Source organism: Phalangium opilio, unplaced genomic scaffold (assembly GCF_054372755.1).
Source record: "Phalangium opilio isolate 3A_F unplaced genomic scaffold, DU_Popi_V2 ptg000344l_1, whole genome shotgun sequence".
NCBI lineage: Eukaryota > Metazoa > Arthropoda > Arachnida > Opiliones > Phalangiidae > Phalangium > Phalangium opilio.
In genome coordinates, this window is record NW_028324227.1 from 475527 (window position 1) to 497964 (window position 22438).

At 36.8% G+C, this 22438-nt stretch overlaps 1 protein-coding gene across 1 annotated transcript in view; it reads right to left on the minus strand.

The window, feature by feature from the left end:
• Positions 1-20644, minus strand: part of Tk (Tachykinin) — a 38129-nt gene extending 17485 nt beyond the window's left edge. The window contains exon 1 of the mRNA XM_089860124.1: positions 20389-20644. The gene's annotated coding sequence lies outside the window, so the exon portion shown is untranslated. The remainder of the gene's footprint in view (positions 1-20388) is intronic.
• Positions 20645-22438: the final 1794 nt, after the last annotated feature.

Below are 22438 nucleotides of genomic sequence, written 5' to 3' on the forward strand. Positions count from 1 at the left end.
AATTTGGTGGATTTTCAATGATCCCTAAACTGAACTTGAACAATATTTTCAGGAAATGGTAGTGACGCGACGTAAACAAATCTATCGAATACTCCCTACGCTACCCGGCGTTGTCCGTGGTGTTTTTATTGACTGAAAAATAACTATCTAACTAAAAATCTAATATAATGAAAGAAATAACTGGAATTTACTAGCGACACCTTTACTCTACAATTCTCAGAACGCAGAGTGTAGCGCTGAGAAATTTTCTTCATCTTTTATTCGAGGGCTGCATGGGTACCATAAATAACATTGAATTTAGGCCTAACATTACCGTATTGGGGTTGTTGCTGGATTTGTAAAGATCGGACGTCGCCATGCAGCATTATTGGCTGAATTGGTTCTAGAGGTTTTTTGCTTTTGTAAATTCTTTTTTTTCCCTTTCCTGTGGCCAAGAAATTACATCTTCGGCGACGAAAGTAGGCTAAACAATTTAAGGTTGTTTTTTTATTTCTGGAGGTACGACAACAAATAGGACGTATCTTCGTACGGAACAAACGTAACCTTACGTGATTTTATCCGTAAGGTACTTTCACCTTCCGTCACTGTAATACGCCAATCTAATCCTTTGATGTATTTACGGTTCATCTCATTTACCAAATTCAGTGGGGCTCAAATAAGTAACAAAATAGGTTGGTTTCAACGCGTAGAATAGGCCTTTTTACGTAATACGCCTTCAACTTGTACCCTTACTTTCACTTTATTTCTCTTTCGAGATGCATTTTTTACTCTGTATTTGTGGTTCCGAAGCAACATCGAAGAGATTCATATGAGAATGACCATTCTTATACGATAGAACACGTTCCTATATATATAGACCGTCCGGTCTGTAACAGTAGTCACCATATGAATTTATTCAGTCAATCACTGAATTTTCCTAAAAATTCCTTCAAAAGAGCTTAGAGCAAAGGACATCTTAGTGACTCAACCAAATGAGTAAAACAAAGGAGTGCAATATTGTAGATAGAAACACGGTTCCAATTGATATATTCATTATTATATTCGATTAAAAAGGATGAAATTCTAGCCCGGTGTACCCCTAGCTTTAAGTCAGTTAAAATTTCACTGTTGACAACTGTTAGTCAACGTCAAACGAAACTTTTATATTCTCTTATCCTCTTTGGTATCAAGAACGACGACATTTAAATATTCATGTAAAAATTGATTTAAGTTCAACATCATATGGTCAATAGTACTTTTTCCTGACGCTCCCAAGATGCGATGTCTCTCTTTTACTCATACTCTAAATGAATGATAGTGAATGGCATGGGTCGGTAATGCGTGTGGCTGGATTTAGTCAGTACAATAGCAACGGCTCTGGGATGTCCCTTTTAACTTCCGACAAAAGTTGACGGAAAAGACCCTGACTTTTTTTCATAGCCGTGCTTTTCCCCGGAGCATCCTTGTTCATTTTGAGAAGGGGATTTAACCGAGACGTCTTTTCTAATACCGCTATGGGCATAGCAGTCTCCAGACACGATGTTTTTTCAAGGGTTTTTCCTTCTTTGCTCTCGCGAGTTTTTCTTTCATAGTGATGGGGAAAAAACTCGCGATTTCTCTCGCCTGGGGTGAATTTTTTTACTTTTCCAATGAGGATTTAGTCCTGGAAAGGTATTTCTTTCCTGAAAGAAGGATTTATTTCTGAAATTGCGGCCATTTACAGGACGGACTCTAAATCGAGAGATATATTGCGAAATTAAAGATGAAGTTGAACTGAAAAAGCTCCATCGGGATAAGTGACACCTTAAGTATCAGAAGATATTGGTATCTCTATAAATCTTTTGTAATATAGTTTATTTATTTATTATTGCAATTTGTAACTTGGACGTTAAATCTTGTATGGCACGGTTTCCGGTGACAAGTTAGTCTACTTAAGGATCCAATTTGGAAATGAACTCGAATATCTCAGTCTCAAATGAGTCCATACTTTTCTTTAAGACTTATTGATGTCAATATTGAACTTCAGATTATATAATATTAATTCGTATTCCGAACAAAATATTTGACTTTTGAAGCCTACCAAAGGAAATGATTATGTTTTATTCCATCTCCTACGTAGAAATCCTCCTTGCTTTTATCATTTATTCCTTATATTAGGTTTGGGTCCTCGTCATCTTCCCAGAGGGTAACCCCGTTGAGCTTTTGGCGCGCTTGGGATGATGACCTACGTGTATTGAGAAAACGAATGCAAAAAGGAAAAGCTCACCGAGACCTTGCTAGGATTTTGGGGCCAGATATTCAATAGATGGACTAATAATATTCTATTTCGCAGTCCATACAGAATTCATGTACATATTCACCCCTTTATCAACTTCTTTCAAAGACTTGGATTAACTTTTGGGAGGACGGGTTCTCATCGCGCCTTTCGCACCCTATAACGCCAGATTATTTATTATTATTATATTCTTATATTCAAAATGGGTTCAAGGTACAGAAGTCCATCTCCTCAAGTACGACCGTGATGTTTCTAGTGATAAATTGGTTGAGTTTCAGATTAAAATCTTTGCGGCCTTAATTTTCTACTTGAAGTTACGAATATCTGATATGAACATTGTGGCCGAGAGACTTTTCTTTGTAGAAACTGTGAGACGTTTTCGCTAGAAATTTTTTTTTTCATTCCTTAGCCCGTGTTTATAATCAGAAGAAGAACCACCCGACTGAGCTAGGTTATTCGTTTTCTGAGAGGCTTAGACAATTTTGCCGCTCGTCAGATTCGCGTTATACTAGGAATGTAGGGAACGAGAGATACGGGTAGACCAGCGATCGGTATGCTAACCAACCTGAACCCGACTTATCCTGGTTATCTGTATTCAAAGATTACCCTCCTAAAGGACGGAGGTCTAGGAGGCTTTATATTCGAGCAAAGTGGCGTTGCAAGGCGTTTCTCCCTCCTCAACCCTTGCTTGTACGCGTGGATTATGCATTATTAACCACGGCGAACCGAGATTCTGAATAGCACCGTGAATAATTAAAATCCGACTGGCATTTGGCGTTTTTCATCTCTGCAGCCTCCGTAGATTGCGTATTAGGAGGACTGCCCCTTCACTCCATCGCGTCTCTACCCCAGTTTCGCGCCAAAAGTGTTCGGTTTTGAAAGTGGAAATTTTCCAATGAGAAAGATGCGTGGGAGCCCAAAAATTACTATTTTTAATAGAGCTGGGTACGTGTTTTCAACCCGTCAGTTTCTTTGACTTTAAATATTCTTTTAAAGATCACTTTTGAAGGGATACTTAAACGCGCTAAAAACTACATTTTGGTCAAATTTGGTAACTGTTTTTAAGTTAAGATTGCATCCAGAGTATTTAACGAATGACCCCTTAAATTTAATTGAAAGACAATGATTGCTAATTTAATTAAGGGGTCATCCCTAAAACACTCGACTCGAAAACAGTGTCCCTTGTGGCAAAAATGGACATAAAAATTACATTTTCGACCCAAAACCGTGCTTTATTTATGCCTGCAGACTTATCAGAAACACCCTGTATATAATCCTCTCATTCTTGGGGGGAATATTTTGTTTAAGACAATTTTTCACGAGGATGGAACCAGATTAAAAAAAAACCCCTCCCTTTGTTCTTGGGTACCCGAATTCGTTCCTTACATGCATTCTTCTTTATTAAACTTGAATAAACAAAATGTGAAAAATACAGAATTTATTTTTATTATATTTTATTTTTTTCCAAACCACCAAGCACTCTTTTGCACGGGCTTCCTTCCTTCCTTTGGTAGTATAGATCGAGTAAAGATATAATGGTATTTTTGAGTCGTATTCCGGTTTTTGGAGAAGGTGCAGCAAGGGATGGTGCACCGGGAAAAGACTAGTCGATGTTATGTGGCCTAGTCTTTGATCGAAACGGAATAAGAGCAAGAGAGAGAGAGGGAGGGAGGGGAAAAGATAAAACACGAAACGCATTTTCCGCCACTCTTTTACATTTGTCAATGTCCGAAATAAAATCCCCCAGAAATCCTGGTCGGCTTTCAATCGAGTTAAAGAGAGGTAACTGGGAAAAAGAGACATCCTAACCTAAGGGGTTTTAAAGGACCGATGCGCGGTGTAGAGCCACAGGCCTTGCTCGCTTCCCCTTTGGAGGAATTATGTTAAGAAGCTGCCCTGAACTTTGAGAATCACAAATGGAAACATACAAAACCAACATGCAATTTTACATGTTTGGAAGGTCACTAAATTGGACAATATACTTGTAAGAAAGATATATTTTTGTCCGCTTCTCGTTATGTCTGTTAGTAACGCTCTGAAAGTCTGCAAAACATGATTAGTACCTAACAAAAGTTCATAGATATACGATAAAAAGTACACTTCATTGAAGCTTGCTCCCACCGTGTAATATGAGAAAACCCAATATATTTCTCAGAATAGTGTCGACCCCCTCTGCGTATTACGGAACTTGTAATTGAGAAATTCAGGTGGTATAACTCTTAATTGAGAAAAGGTATAGCGGTACACCTCGGCAATTTTTCGACATACAATCCTAGTTAACACCAACAATTTTATTTGATTGTAGGCCTATAACTTGTTTGTAGACACATTTAGTCATCATCTTCGGCTTTATATATTTTACCTTCGTTAATAGCAAAGAGCAAAGATAAAAGGACATCATTTTTTGGGTATCTTTAAATCACCACTAGTATTATACTTCTTATAGTTAATTCGTCCAAGACAAGACAAAGTAAAGAGGGGACAGCGGGGTTTTGAAGGATCCGTGCGGTATTATAAATCTCGAGCCCGCATCGCGTCCTTCTTTAAAATAACAAAGCATCTCTGATCATATTTGAGTATTCTCAAAAGCGTATAGCCATAGCTGCCACTAAGGTGGATGAATATAGCTATACCATGCAGCGATGGATTCGAGTGTTGGTTTCTAAGGGGATTTAACATGGTTTTTACGTATAAATAGAAGAAAAATAAGCTTTTTATAATATTCATAATGCATTCCTTAAAGATAGCGCGGCGGTGCTTATTTTGGTTTTTGACTTGGCAAAGGAAGCTTCAAAGTTTAGAGAAAAACTAAACATATTTTTGTTAGGTTTAGACTAATGGGATTACAGTTTTCCATTATCTAACCTTAATTGAACTGAGACATCCTTTGTTTTCCACTCAAACTTGACTTCATCCAAGAGTTTTTTTTCTTAGTAAACACTAATCAAAATAAAAGTAATCATTTTTGATTTTCGACCTAGCTGATAATAAATTAAATGTCACTCGCGTAAAAGGGGATGAAAAATACAGACTTATTATACCAAATAAGCCGCCTTCTTTATATATATTATTGAAGGTCATAGGTCTCCAACAGAGCCACTGCCAAAGTGACTTTAGTCAGACTCCGTTATCGAATTTCATAAAATTTATTTTAAAGTAGGCTAGGTCTAGCTGGAGAAAATGATGATAATTTTAAGCCAACATTACAGGGGAAATGTTTATTATTGAGTTCTCATAGAACGCCTGTAGAAATGTTTACCCTGCTGAACACCAATGCTCAGGGTAAAGCTACGTTCTGCAACATGGTCTTATTTCTTAGTAAACAAAGTACAGATTATAATTTGTCCAGTTTTTTACTGTTTTTCGTCAAATATTTTGATATAAACAGAACTCCTGTCAACTTGTCAGGTCGGCAAATTAAAAAAATAAATCTAACTTGTCAATAATATGTATATATATTTTTTAAATTTCCATAAAGTAAATATCGAATGAATCAATTGAAACGAATTGGTTTTTCTTTTTGTTATTTGCATATTTTAAGTGACAATTATTTTCTCTATGAATATATAATTTCGAAAAGGTTAAAGTAGCACGTCGTATTTCGTTTACGAATTTGTCTCGCATGCGCGTAAACCATTTCAAGTGAATAACTTCACAAACTTTAGACCCGTTGGCCGCTATAGGTAGTATAAAACCGAGAGGATAAACACTCTCTAATTCTAAGTTCATCGGTTACGGGTTACGTGCACTGTCAAATACTACTTTTAATCCCTTAAGGTCATCGTGTACTCAAATTACTCCGAGTGACTGGCCCCTTGTCCAAACCATATATCCCATGACCTTCCGTTATCAAATATAGTGGTTCCTTAAAAAACCGCAAAAAGAGTACTCTGGCAAAGTGTATGTAGATCACGCTATCCGCGTCAAATAGTGTACTAGCGTATTTTCTAACCGACTACAAATCTTTTTCCTTGTTTTCCGTTTTTCTGGCAAATCCCGGGAACGCCTACTCGCGGCCTGCACCGCCAACGAAGCAGACATCTCCAAATCGAAACTTGGCAGAAACAGAGGAAAAAGGAAATTTCAAAACACGTACGGTACCCCCATAGCGTTTTATTTACTGTCTCTCTGAACGTATCGCCGCGACCAAAACGAAATTAACGAGGGGACTCTCTAGTCCTAACTTAGAGGAGGGAAATTTAATACTGGAGTGTCATATATGAGGAAAGTCTAGGAAATAAGAATACTTTTTAAACTAAAAGGGTCTATTGTCAACATTTGATTCGTAATTTAGGCGTGGTTATCTTTCCGATTGTTACAGGCCCTATTTATGTGGAGAACTGGCTTTTATTACTTTTGTGTTAATCTACTTTTCATTAATAATACTCTTCCTTTTTTATTCTGCAATTTGTTTTTATACATATTTTTCTCGGTTCAACCTACTATTATTTCATCCGAGTGCGGGGCTATGTTCTCGCGAACTATTAGCGCCGGTTCCAAACTATGAGAGCGTGTGTAAACTCGGTTTAAAAATGTTTACGACTCGAACTATAGAGGATGCTGGATAAAAACTTACCGCGAATCTTTTTAGTTTCCGACTTGAAAAAATTTAATAGATTTCTTCTGGTCACGCGAAATTCAGCGGGGAAAGAAATTAATCAAGGTTCGTTACGCGATTGGGTATTCGGATACGTCGTTTTCAGGGTAATCATTTAAGAGAGGGTGGACGCGATGCGAAAATCGCGTATGAATTAAATGCCTTAGTCTTTTTGTGCAAGGAAAATGTCAAAGAACATGGGTAGGTCTATACAAAATTTAGTTACGAAGATACGGGTACCCAAACATTGGAAATATACAGCATCGCTATTTCCATAGAAAACCAGCGTTGATCCCCACTGATAACGGATAATATTTCTCGTGTATTGTAACATTCAAACAAGATGGAGAGAGGAATTACGTTTCCCAAAGCAGACGGCAAATGCCAATCAATCTCGCCGTTACACGCAACAAGACTTATGAGCTGAATCGGATTCATTCATAAATCAAAATCGAATTCTTTCCCTTCGTGAATAAATTAACCCGTGTTGAATAGCGTAACCTCGTCGTACAATACCCCGTGCGGCACCCATTCTATTATATATTCCATTCTTTGTCGGCATGCGGAAAAATCCCGGTCTCCACGTTTAAAAGACTGCTGCTTAACAAGTGATTTAACAGAAGGGGAACAGTAATCGATATCAGCTAGGTACATTCCCAAACCGTTTAAGTAAGAGGCGTACGAGAAATGCATACAGCTACTTGGATTTGAATCTCAAAATTTCGTGGTAACCCTGGTTATATTCAGTTGCGAAGGTGGGTTTATTCTTAATACTCTGTAAAAATAATACCCAAGTATACACGTCGTACTAGGGGTTAATTCCTTCATCAAGTTTTGCGTTTTGAGCTCTGTTATTGCACTTTCTCGGGGGGTTTCTTTTTTCAAAGGATTACTGCAATCGGCGGCTTTTTCCTTTGTTCGAAAATACCAGGCCCTTTTTTACTAAGATCCTATTGCATTTGAACAGAAATGTATTGCATCAAAAAATTATCAAATGCATTGCAAAAATGGCGAGACACGGCAATCTCTTCTTTATAAACATAAGCGTATTCGCCATTTTGGTTTAATAGTTTCGCCTCTCTTCTTGCGGGTTGATCTTCTGATTAATAAACTTCTGGTTTTACCGTTTGGTGCCGAGTCTTTTTTTTACCGGGACGTAACATACGTCACCTTAAAAGGTGTCTCTTGAATAGAAATAAATCCTCGGAGCGTTTTCTTCGCTTTAGGCTGTATAGCCTTCCGCATTTCTTATTCCAAACTTCTTATATTCTTTATTTAGAATGATCCGACTCGCACTTTCTCCATTTATAGTTCTTAAATTCACTGATATACCGATATTTCTCTTGACACCTTAGAAGCACCACGTCATAATGTACTATCTTCGAAAAATGCAGCATTTCTATTAAGTGTGTGAATATTCAAAATTTCCGTCACTACCTTTGGCTAAATTTTCATCACTTACTTGGCTAAATATTCCTTCTCTTGTTTTCCCTATTACTAAAAATCTTTCCAAGAAATAGACTAAACGTTTTTGCCATCATTCTAAAGTCTAAACCATCTTCTAGCCATTTACAGCTCACGCGACACAACCTTAGGACTCTAAAAGAAATGGTACACTATATATGTTCTGAGACATTTCTAGCGGGCATTCGTTTTTTGCTGAGCTCCTGTTTTTTATTTTTTTGTTTTCCACGATGGCCCGCGAGTTGTCAAACCACGTGAAATGATTTAGAAATTCAAAGAAAGTTGGCCCGTTTAGCCCCTAGAGACTATCCCGCTGGAGACTCTATACAATACCTTCCCGAGCCCAAAATGCGGGGCTCTTGTTGCGGGGCATTTCCTTTCCAACTTAAGAGTAAAGAGATTACGGATATAGCGTCGGCTCTTTTACATTTGCAATTTTTTTCCTGAATCGTAGGAGAAGCTTCCCTCTGGATGCAAATTTTTAAGAAAGTTAGATGGGTTTTCTCTTTTTGCTTAAAGGTATGTTGAAACGCCGCGTGGACAGACAGACAGACATGGCGCTTCTCGTACATTTTATTATAACGCTCTTAACATTCAAAAAATCAAAGCCAATTTTACTCAGACCTCAAAAGGTTTTCGTTGTGCTTTTGGCAGCATCTTCTGCCTGGATGAAAAGGGTTTAACAGCGATTTTTCTCAATGTTTTGCGTATGTGTGATCCCGTATCTTAGTTTAATTTTGGAGGAGAGAAGTTTATATACTGGAGTAGCGTAGTCTATAGTTCTAATATTTTCGAATACCTCCATTTCCAATATTTAATTCCTTATAGACCGATCTGAGTTCCCTTTCCTTATTTAAGAACGTGTCTAAAATTCAATTCAACACCTAATGAGGGTAAAATTTCCCCCAATGGTCCAATAACATCTCAAAAAGGGTGATTCCCAATAGATTAGCTTGGACCTTTCAGTTCTCAAAGAGTCATTAACCGGCGCGGAACATTTTCGGCTCTATTGATTCAACCTTTCGAAGATATATGGTTTCACGCCCAATTAGGATCCGGACTTCGCCTCTGATTTAGTGCCAATTATATCGACCTGCAGTCCAAGTCCGGTATTACTCTAATTCGTAGTTTACTGTTTCACTAATAGGTCAAACCCCTTTGTATATTAAGACTTATACGTATAACCGCGTTTATCAAATATAAATAGCTTCAACCTTCGATTTGGGTAATTAGGCAAGACACGTAGAAACTAATGGAAGATGAAGCGAGATACCTAATTGTTAAATAAATAATAGGCGTTATCATTTTGATATAATCTAAACTTTTAATTTTAATTTTAAATAGTCAAATAATATACATATTAACTCGTCGTAAATATGTACAGGGTGTTTATGATAAGTCTGCCATAAATTAAGGGGTTGATGTTCTTTGGACGATTTTGAGTCGAAAATGTTCTATGGCATTTTGCCGTCCGAGTTAAGATTGGAGTGTTTTAGAGATGATCCGAGACGGGGTTGCACACGCTACAAAATTTACTTCGTAACTAATTTATTTAACAAACTGAATCGTATCGCTTAAAACCTATCATCATCACGTAACCAACTGAATGTTGCGATATGACTGTACACTGTAGCGCGTGCTACATAATAATTGATCACTTGTTTTCAACCCTGGTGTTACGGTTCATCCAACTAGTTTGCAAACGGGGTAAAGCCGCAACGTCCAAAGTGGCCACGAAAACGAAATTAGATTAGCGGCGGTTCCCACTCACTCCTCTCACCAGCGGTGTTGTAAAACGCAATTTGATCTAGTGGAAACGCGCCTCTTAAAATGGATAACTGCAGCTCTTCCCAATTTCCCGTCCATTCACACGACAAGAGTAAAGAGGTTGGGCTGGGCTGGAGGGGGTGTTGTTAACTTCGCTGTTAGCTTCTCGAATTACCTGCGTTTAAAAATGAGCGGCTCGTCGAGGGACGACCGTCCCGACTACCTACCTATTCTATCATAAACAATACCTTTACACACTTAATGAAATGTACGCCAAAGAGTGCACTGCCAACGCGGGAATACGGACGCTTGAAGTGGCCTTTTAGTTAGCGACCTTATATTAATTCTCTGGCGCCCACCTTTCTCTATGTACCAGCGCGTGTATCCGATAGATGCTCATTAAACTCTGGACACGTCCGAGTCCGGCCGGAAGCTTTCAGAGTCCGACACTTTTGACCTCTTCTCCCTATACCTACCTTAAAGGACAGGTCTCATACGCATTCTGTTTAAATATACGTTCAAGCAGGGCTACATTTAATTTTAGAAGTAGGAATGGAGAACAGAGTAATGTTGGCGCGCGTCAAAGTCCCGGACCCCCTTTCACGGAACGGAGGGGGGGGGTATGAAAGAAGAGGCAGGTCATAGCGACAGAAGTAAAATGGAATTCTCCATTCCTACTTTGTTAGGAGTTGTAATGACGTCACGCCTTCGTAATGACGACTTCGATTGTACAAGGTGAAGCTAGAAGTACACTCTTTTGTTATAATCTCACGGTATATATATACCGGTGATCTAAAGAGCTTAAAAATTATACCAAAATTTAAACTTTCTTTCGAAAATTTTCAGACTGAAATAATTAAGAATCTAATTTGCAATTTTCCTATTTTACCACGATATATTTTCGAATTATCTACGGTTTTTCTCGCTCTTCTTAATCTCCTTTTGAAGCTCTCATCCCGAGTTAATGCTAAACGAAAGCGTGACTTGTCCTTTAAAACTAAATACCTTTTAAAATCCCTAGGACATGTATAGCTCCCGTTTTCGTTGAACAGTTATAGTTAACCTTATTTTTCGGAAGACTACTACTTTCAATGGCTTTTGTACTTGATTTCTATACTTTTGCGCGTATACGAAGCCATTCGGGTTTGCCCTTCAAAGTTTGGAGGAAATTTGTTTGTCGGGACCTTTTTGCTCGCGCGCATTCTTTGTTTAACAGAAATTAAATTCGAAAGATCGGAAGCTCCTTCTCGCAAAGCGTGTTATTCGTCAAACTAAGGAATTTATAAAGTATGTATTTGAATCTCTGAAGCCGTATAAAGTTAACTTTTAAATGTTTAGAGTATAAAAGCGCACCCTTTCAAAGTTTCGCGATTTAGGCATACCCAAGTGACCAACTATTTAACAAACTTTCAGTAATTATTGAATAGACGAGTAACTAGACGTGACAAATTGAACATTTCTAATTCCCGTTTTAATTTTGGCGGAGAGTTTTACATATAAATCTGTAGATTGTAAACGAACATCCAGGGATATTTGCAACTAAACGTTTTAACCAAATGCACGTCTTGTTAAAAAAAATCAAGGTAATATGAACATCCAGTTTTAGTATTTCAAACGCTAAAATTACGAAGAAGAAAATTCTCACGGAATAGATTTTGAGAAAACCAGCAAAAGTCCCTTACGATAAAACACACGCTGCGAATTAGAATTGACTGAACGATGATGACGGGTGATATTTGGTGCTCCATTAATTCAATGTTTAAATTTAGCTAGAGAAGAACATTCACCCATAATCCATCAAGTCTATCGTAAATACTTCGCTAAGTAAAGAATAGTTATAACGAAGAATTACTCGGAATACGAATTTGACAGAGACTAAATTAGACATTCGCTATACGTAAAAACTGTCGTATCTTATTCGAGTTATAAACAACTTAAGGGAGAGAGAGTAGCTTCTCGGCTAGTCCCACTTCGTCTTTCATAATTTGACGCTGTACAATTTTGTTCGAGACTTATACCGTGTAGATACAGGACGACGGTGAGGGCTAAACACAATCAGTCTCCTTCGCCTCTAAGGTAAATACTCGGAGAAGAGGTCATTTATTTGTACTTGTTCTTTCCCTGTGCCTTACTTCTCCGCGCGTCCCATTCTCTCTCAGCTTTTCAACCCTCCCCCCCCCAATTCCCTTTTCATCTTTCCGTCAACTCTAAAAAAAAAGGAAAATTGCTTTGTTACCACGCGTGTTGAATAAGAGTCTCGCTAATAAAACCAGTCCGCTTTTATTTATTTCTCTTCCTATATTTTTACTTCCTTTTTATGTCCACTAAAACCTAGAGGTACGCCAGGAACTACAAGCAAGCAGCGACGGTACCAATTTCGGGGTAATATTTTTGTGTTAATTTGTAAAAGAAACTTGGCTTCTATTGCGTTTTAAAGTGGGGACATTTTGAGGAAGGATCTCTTTTAAAATGCACTGGGATCTTGCCTCGATGAAAAAATTGTCGAAAATTTATCGTTTTCAAAGCGACATTAATGAGTTTTTGAAGATGATGTAACGTTTGAACGTTCTTCGAAAAGTCTTCACAGGGTTTTTGTGTGACGTCAGCAATGTTCTAGACCATTGAAATGTAATCTTCAACGCTGTATAAACATTAAGAGCAAGTAGTACAGGGGGCGTTCTATTCTATTCTAGCCCGAAGTATCCCTTTAAGAGATCGAATACGAACACATCCACTTGCAACGTGTATTTATTAGCAATTGTATTAAGTAGTAAATCGGAACTGACCAGAACCACTTCCGGAATGAAATCCATAGATATTTCCCCAAGTGGGTCTTATAAATCGGCACCCCTCGTACACGTAGAGTTTATTGCATCTTTCCTTTGTATATTCTGACGAATTTTCCAATAAATTTACGAAGGCGAGGGCTATAGATAGCGCGGAAACTCGGTAGAAAAAGTCTATAAATTCACCTAAAATAAAGCATTCTGAAGGCTTAGTATACCGGTGAACTGTGGGTCGCGAGTATGAATGTAAACTTAATTTGAGCGCAACGCCAATTAAGACAAATAACATTAAATATACAGGGTGTTTCTGATAAGTCTGCCATAAATTAAGTGGGATGCTATTTGGGTGATTTTGAGTCGAAAATGTTCTATGACAGAAACACGCTGTATACATATGAACCGCATTACGCAAACTCTTTTAAATCACACCCAATTTTTTAATTGAAAAAGTTTTAAATCCCGAGAACTTTTCTTTATTATAAATGTTTTTATGAAAACTTTATGTTAAAGGAGTAACGTTCCAACGATGACCCGCCTACTTTGTGTAAAATCTCTAGAAAAGAGAATTAATCGCGAAATTATTCTATTTTTGATATTATTTAAATGTAAGAGGCAGATTTATGGTTTTAAAGTATAGGAAGCATTTCACTTACACAAGGGTAAGCCTTTATCTTGTAAACCCAAAATTTAACCCACGTATACAGAAATATAACTACACTTGACGTGCATTAATTTAATCAAGTACGAAGCTAAATTAGTGGGAAGTTTCACGGTCTTTGTGGTGGAACTATTATACGGAAGCCAGTTATAATTTTAGTGAGAAGTCTTTGGTTTCGCCTCCAGTTAAATCTCCACCCTTTTAATCGTTCCGTTCACCGTCTCTAAATGAATGAAAAGAACCTTAGTGAAGTCTTTTATTAAAGGAGTGTCTACCGCGAATTCCTTTTAAAGCGAGTGTTAGTAATTAAGGGATTCTTGGCGAACAAACGGCAAGACGAAGCTGGTAATAAAGTTATATAAATTGCTTCTCACCGCCGTATACGTTCCTCTTAAAGGGTTACCGACTCGAATTGAAACTTTTTCTTCTTTTTATTCCGAATGATATATTTTTTTAAACTGTCAGAAATTGGTAAATTTATAAAATATGAATATTGTATGGGATTTAAATAACAAAAAATGATTTAATGTTTATAATATTTTGACTTGAAAGGGTTGCCGCGAAATTTTCAGATTCAAATTCCGTGAATTTTTCAGGTTTTCCCTGACCTTTTTGTACAATTTTCCTTGACTTTTAAGGCTCAATTTTTTGTCCTAAATATAAAATGTGATATAAGTAAACAATTTTGTCGCTTGATACTGAAACATATTTTCAAATCGGGAACTTTGTCGTAGAATCAGTCTAAGATTTTTAGAAAAACACCCATTGTTCATTCCTTTAACGAAAGTTTCTAAACTAAAATACTTTAATTGAAACGCGTAAATCAATTAGAAGTTTCCAGAATTTAATGTCAGTAACCCTTTGATTCAGTTTTCTACCCTCTTTAAGGGCTCGCTCTCGTCGGGAGAGCGCTAACCGCCGCATCGAGCCCTGCAGTACCATAAAACAATGCTTTGGATGAGAGAACAGGGGTAGAGTCATATAGTTTCCTCTAGGCCATAGCTAAGACTTTAATCATCGCGCTCGGAACATCTCCTAACACGCGGTGGTGGACAGTGAACCGCCTAATACGTGTAAAACTTCGTTTAACACCTTTAAGGCCCCTGAATGGACTCCCTATGAGAAATGACTAGGTGCATGCAGGCTTCGTTGTATTTACGAGCTTCATTTTTCCTACTCCTATTATTACCTTTTAATGGTTTCAGAGACTTTTATTGTCCGTCTAGTGGATTAGAGGCAATGAACTTGAAGGAAGGGTGGAAGAGATACTCCGAATTACTTAACTGGTCTCTTGTCTTCTAGCGAATTGCTTCTAAGCCTCTGTAAGATTGAGTTAAGATGGCGTATAGCGTTTAGTGTTTTTTCATGGTGGCTGGATTTGGCTTTTTTTGTTACTAAATTATTCCAATATGAACAACCTATAGAATATCGAAACTAGTAAACGCTTCGTTCAGAGTTGCGCGGGCAATGGTTTTGAACCATTTTACCCTGCAAGTTTTGAAACTTGCCGATTCTTATAGCGTTTCCAACAACCTCACTCGAACTGTCAGATACAGGGTTCGAGAAAACCCGGGTTTTATTGGGTTTTTCTGGTTCGTATTTGCGTAAAATGCACTAAAAGTTTAATAAAAATACCCCTGCAGCTACATAAGAAACATGGATTCAACAGGTAAAATCACTGACTAATTGGCCATTAAACTATGGTACTATCTCGTAGATTTAACCTAGACCCCATAAAAATAGCGGAGAAGTACTTGAATAACCATCATGAGCCCTTGGTTCTTATAAAATTTCCAATATGGCGGTGATGTCAGGGAAACGATAATAGTGGGAGATCACGACACTACGGCGGGACAATCCAATCTTTGAACATTCTCGGGTCAACGTATTTGTCCGCGTGCATTCGCGTGTTGCGAGACCTCTGTACGTACGTCTTGTGTCCGTAATCAATGTTTCAGGACGCGATAACTGAAGTAGTTTCGGTCCAAAAGCTTTGAAAGTTTAAAAACATAAAAGTACAGATGCGCATTAGCTTATTACACGGGTTTCGGATTTTAGTATTAATTTTGCAAAAGTTTTCCCTTCCATTTAAAGATATGACTCCCAGAAAATATTACTTCTATCAGAAGGGGATAATGGAAGAAGGATGAAACTCCTGTATAATCTTAATAATTTATTTACGTAACATGATTCTAAATCCTCAGCAAACAACCCCATAAACCTTGTCTTAATTGTCGTGGGACAAAAATTCAGAAAGGCGCCTTAGCAAATAGTTAAGCGCTAATAGAGTTATGATGAGGTAACTATTTATCGCGTATGCGATTCGGTTTAGTAACCTTCCTCTAAGTTTTCTGATGTTGGGAAGAATCATGTTCAATTACCCCACTTTGTGGTGGTACGCTTCTCTCGAAGAAAAGTGTTACGTACTTCTGCTTTTTTGAATTATATTATTTCGACAAAGTTTCTCTATTTCTTGGTAATACCTTTCATATGGAAGCACTTATTTTAAATTTGATTCAAGTGTCAGTATAGAAGAACTAGAATTTTGCCATATTTGGGAAACTATACAATGTATAGAGTATTTATCCGGCGAATGTCGGATAGCAGGGATATACCACAACGGGAGAAAGAGGGGATGTCGGAAAACTTGGTATTTACTGTTAGAGAGAGGGCGCGAAATAGTAGCTCCATATACAAAGTGTAGCCCAGTGACAAGAACGAATCAATTTAACCCCCTTTATGTAGAAGTGTGGGGGTCTAGGCTCGCGCTATCACAATACTACTCCTTTTCTACTCATCCCTGGCCCAACTAACGTGAAAAACTATACATGATTGTTTTATTTATTTATACACGAGAAAAAAGTACGATTAGTAACTTTTTTAGGGTCAAGAAGAGACATCTTTGTTAACTAGTTCATAAATTACTGTCTTTAAAAGTGTACTTAACTCCAAGTTGGTACACTACACACGGTATCTCGAAAAACTTCTGTAGAATTATACTATTTTCCCTTACCGTTTCGTGCACCAATGTACACGTTTAAGGAAAGTACCGAAAACGCGTTGTTATTTTTATTTCGTGTCAGTATTTGAGTCCATAACCCAAACTCCACCGGCTTCTTGTCAATATAAATTATTCGTCACGCGCGTTTATACGCATTCCCTTTGACCCTCCTAAAGCCACGCTCACACTTACATTGGAATCCGTTTAGTAGCTTCCAAAGTTAAGCGTGAACAAAACTGATGCTCGAAAAGCTAATTTCAAACTCGGGTTCTTGAAGTTGCTTGTTCCCGAACCAACTTAAAGCGGGTTTGTAGGCAAGTTTCTAGTTTTACGGGGCATTTCACCTGGAATGAGACTAGTCACTGGCCTTAGCAGACAGCACTAACAGAAGCGTCTTCGTGAACCGAGGCTGTTGGATTCGCTTCGAACTATGGTATTAAGAATGTTTCAAAACTAGTTGGGTATACGAGTTTTCAACCGACTCCCGTGCAAGTGTGAACGCAGCTTAAGTTTCTGCAACTAAGTTAAACGCCATTTTTAATATTCATGACGTGAGTTGGGACTGTTTATATTTTATATATGAAAGTACTTTTTAATCAAGTTCCTGTTCAAAGGGGAGATTAGTTTTGGGTGAATTGATACGTTGAAAAAGACACAAACAGTTGTTGACCTATACGATTTAAACCGAGTCTGTTATCATTTGTTGGGTATTTTTTTTTATTTAAAATGTTCATATAGGTATATTTATGAAAATGGTTTTTATGTTTGCGCAGCCACTTCCGTTGGGAAATTAAACCAAACTGTATTGTTGATATCAGTAACACTATTTTTAATTTAAGGTTCATTAGAAGTGGTTTGGTTAAATTCCTTCCTTGTTGGGAAGGAGGTTATCCGCTAACCTTTAAGCCTGTTAAGAACAGAGCTGAAACATTTTAGCCTTATAATTAACCTCTAGTTAAGCATTGTTTTATTGAATTGGAAAGTTTTTCAAAATAAGATTCTTGCTAAAAAAACCTGATGCAGATATTTCAACGGATGGGCTCAGCGAAGCACGGAGTTTTTGCTACTTGCTAATACACAAAAAATTGTTATTTTTAAGAGGCTTACTAAATTAAGGATAAAAGGGTTTGCTAAAAAAACTGCGATTGACGAAATTAATTTTCGAGGTCAAAAAAAATTAATAAGCGAGTAGCTAATCCACACGTAAGACTTTTATAATTTAATAATTTTAATTGATAGGTAACTTCATTAACTTTCTAATGAAAACAGCGATACAAAAAAATTGTTTTCAGAGGGATACACTTTAATCCCGTTGAAGGAGGCGGATTATTAAATTTTTCACCAATTTTTTTCCTTCGAGAATTATCCGAGAAAACAATATTTTTCTTCGGGATTTCAGACTTAATTTTAGAAACGTTGCGGTATTAATTTTTGCGACCCGTAAGAACAATAAGATTAAGAGTATACGTATCATAAGAAGTATATAATACTTCTCTCGGAGAGAAGTGTACCTCAAAAGCGGGGTATTGTAACAACACGATTCTTCCCAACATCCCTCAACATTTGGAACAAATAATAAAATCATAATGTCGACAAAAAGTTCTCCGTTTTACCATCCCCTATTCAGTCTATAAGATAAATGGATATTTTGAGCTAGAAATTATGTTTGCGTTTATCGCGAAGCCCAAGAAAATATGACGCTAAATTAAATTACATACAAAGAAATAACATTTGATTAAACTGTAATGACGGCGACCATACGCGTAAAACTATAAAGAAACTAATACATTATTTACTTAAAGTTCAATTATAGTTTGGCCCGAGAAGCTTGTGCCTGAGCAATTGTTCGTATGATTTCTTTTTTTTATAAAACAATATATTCTAATTTAGTAATCTATCTAATCCAATTCCGAGCAAAATGGGATTTTTTTTTCCGAAACCCTCCTGTAGGGGTTAACGTTAATCAAGATAGAAAATAAAAAAAAATCAACTGATATGCAGGCCGCGATTCACTATTGAGTCTAATGAAATGGAAATGCCTCTGGGGGTGAATTTATATCAAAGCAGCGTACTCTATTAGAAAAGAAGGCACGAGGCATTCAGGCGGGAGTAATAACTGATTTCTTCATTAGTTAAAGTTGTAACGGAAGTAGAATAAACAAAAGTACTCAACAAATTAGTACGTTATTTTTAATATGGTTGTATGATATTTATTTTTTTTAATTTAATTATTTAGTCTTTCGGGTGTAGTAAATATGAAGAATGAGAACTTGATACCGGTTTCAGTGACCGATATGGTACTTTAACCGATATATCGATATATCGGTTTAACCTTAATTTACCGATTTATCGGTTTGAGGTTATTTTACGGATATTACTAATAATCGGTAAAAATCGGTTAATAATCGATAAAAAATATATTCATAATCGGTCAACAGGGTTAAATAATTGATAAAAATCGATTCATAATCTGTCGATACCAGTTTAAATGAGTTAAATGAGAGGTATCGGCATCGGTACCTCTGCGTCTAAATTAATATACGAGTATCTCTGACGCTCTTTTGGAAACCATGGAACTTTGAGTATTTGAAATGAGAGAATGGGGTAAATGTTGAAAGTAACGATAACGTCGGCTTAACCAACTCGCGGTTAAAACCATAGGGAAAAACTAATATTAATAATGAAGAAAAACGGGGGTTACCCCATTGTTTATTATTACTAGGAATTGCCCCGTAATTACGCTTTTTTTATTCAGCTTCTTTTTTTAAATCATTAGAGTCTCTCAACGCGTACACTTTCGGACGTTAGTGCATGATTACGTGAGCTTAACGTTTAATTTCAACTTCAAAATTGCTCCACTTTTTGACTAAATAACTGCTCCGCTAATACTTACGCAGTTAGGTAACCTATAATTTGTGTTAAAAAATAGGAAAAATTTGAAGACTATGAATATGCAATGTAAATTCTCGTTAGAAGTCAAGTAGCGCAAAAGAGTAATTTGCCAAATACCGCGATTAATTGGCGATTTATATCATACCATAATTTTACAATGGTAAATTAAAGGTAAATTACTATTGTAATGTCTTAGTTATTTGATTTAGTCAGGATGCTTCGAAGTTCCATCAGGGGCTAATCTTAAATATCTTAGAACGCCCGTAGAAATGATTCACCCTCTAAAGAGTAATGTTTTCTCGCTCGCAAGAAACTAGATTATTTTCTGCTTTTAATAAACTTTTAGGATCATTTTTAAACTTTTAGTACTATGAAGAATATTTTAAAAAGGTTGAAATATACATCGAATAATTAAACTGAAAACTGGAGGAACAATTATAATATGTAAATATCTTTGAATCTCACAAATTTCAAAAGTAGCCGGATATAAATATTTAAGCTTTGAAACTAGAGATGTGAAATTATCGTAATTTTGTGAAACGGTTTAAAAAAATCTAGTTTTTCTGAGTCTCGGTAAGAGAATATGTTGATTCTAGCGAAAGATCAACCAACGAATACTTTTTCTAGGCCATCTTTTAGAAGTTCTAAGTACGCGGTACAATTTTTCTAATAAATACTTCCCAATTTCTTTATTTGAAACTGGTGCCCAAAAATTTACTAGACCTATTTCTTAACATTCTCCTTTGATATTGACTTCCTATTCCTAAATTGTAAGATATTCTTGGAAAAATATCTCAGTCAAATAAAACCGCGCAAAGCTCATACATAAACGATGAAACTATCTTTGAAAGTAAAAATTTGATGTTGGAAAACTCGCAATTTCAAGTTTCTAATAAACTTGAAAATCCTAACAGACGCGAGGTAAAAATCATCCCGCCTAGCTGTAAAATAATTAAAAATTTATCTTACCTTTCGATGGCAAAGAGAATTTAGTAGAGACGTTTTTAAAAACTACTATTAAATTTCAAACTTAGTTTTTAAAATGAATTAAGAAATGAAAAGTTAAAGTTCGTAGGCGAGCTTTTAGTTTCTATGTCTTGTTGGGCCGAAGCCGTCGATGGTGCCCGTTGACAGTTTCCGCGTGGTGTTACTCGGAGTAGCTTGAATACGAAACTAAGGTCTTTAGTTGGGAGAGCGTTCCTTTTTGGGATCCTTTCCTTTGGCTTTCCTGACTGGGGCTCTCTCGTCCACGGGCCTTTCGGACGGTACTTACCCTCTCTTTCCTAAATCTGAGGCTGCTGCCTTTTTTTTCTCTGCCGATTTTCCAACTTTGTTTCGACCAATAAGGGTGATCCTTTTCGTCGACGTCATAGCGCAATTTTACCGCCTCCCCCGCCTATATAGCCATTTCTAACTGTACACTCGCATGCGAATCTGTGGTGCCGCGCGTTCTGTTCTGAATACAGCTCTCTCACTCTCATTCTGGCGTTTGAAATTTTCGAAGTATAGAGCCGCGTTTCTCTCCTGTTTTGAGCCCCTCCTATTTCTCTTAGCGTTAATAACTAGTATATACGTAATCTTAAAGGAGTACTTGAATGATTGCAGAAAAAAGGTTCTGTATTATTTATATTCTGGTTGCTAGAAAGTAGTTAGTCAAATTGATTTAGGGCGATTAGCAAGTAACTGAACTGAAATGGAATCATAATTATTTTTAATTCTTCTTCATTCGGTTTAGTTGAAGAATTTTTTGCGATTACGTCAGATATTGGTACAAACACCAATAAAAAATAAATGGCCTAAGTCTGCAGACCCTAATTTTTCCCGCGCTGTAAGGTTACCCAATGGTTCCATCTCTATCCTGCTCATTAAATCTCTAGCCATTATGGAAAATCAATCAAATATTTTTGATTTCATAAGTACTGTTAATTTAAATTGATGCTACCGAAATACACAATTTTAACATTCCCCTTTGCCAACTAATATAGCCATTAGCTAAGCTACTCGGGGTTTCCGGGTGTTTTAATAAAATGTACACCCGGAAGTTCTTCCGCAGATACATTGAGAAAAATGGCTACGCAATGATTCCAATTATCTGTATGAATTCCTTGTTAAACTATTCGAAGCGAAGCGCGACTATTTCTCCATAATTGCGGTAACGAAAGTGCCCTTTATTAAGTGTCCCTTTTACCTACAGCCGCGTCGCTTTCTTACATATAAGTGTTCATTCGGGTAAAAGCGTATGAATAATTTAAATTAAAACGCGATACCTTGTGGCGGTACTTATAATAAACAAACCTTTTTTTCTCTGATATTATCATGAATAGCTCGTAAAAGCAACACTCTACGCACTTCACCTCGATACCCTCAGAAAACCTTTATTAACCACGCGACGTTCTATGAAAGTTTTGTACGCGCGTATTTGAATTAACACGCAGTACTTTTGATTGTCCAGCACATTTAAATTTTATAACCCCTAATATGCCATCCTTCCTTTACCGTTCTTGATTTTACGCTTCAAGGCACAGTACGCCAATGATAATTTCATTAAATAACTCCTACCGCTAAAGTTTACTAATAAATTTTGCGAGCTAAACAATGTCAGAGCGTTACTAACAGACAGGCAAAACTTACTTTGTCTTTCTTAATAGAATTAGTTGAGTTTAGGAATTACCTTGGAAAAACTCGTTTTCAGAAATCGTATATAGCTTAAGCAGATTTGCGTTTGATCTTAAAAGACTAAATGAATACTAAATTTTTAAAGTTGAACCAAATAATACGTTGTAATCGTTTAAATAATTCATCAAGATCGAGACAAAAACTTCTCTTATCTAGGTTGATATTCAGATCCTCAACCTAACCCGATACTTATAACCCCGCTTATTTTTGGGAAAAAATCCTGGGGATTTTTCCAACCAGTCTTTTCTCGGGAGAAGCATCGTCCCCTCCTCGCATCATTTTAAATTACTATATTACCTTCGTAAGTTTATCATCGTAAGTCTTCGAGGGAACAAATAATAGT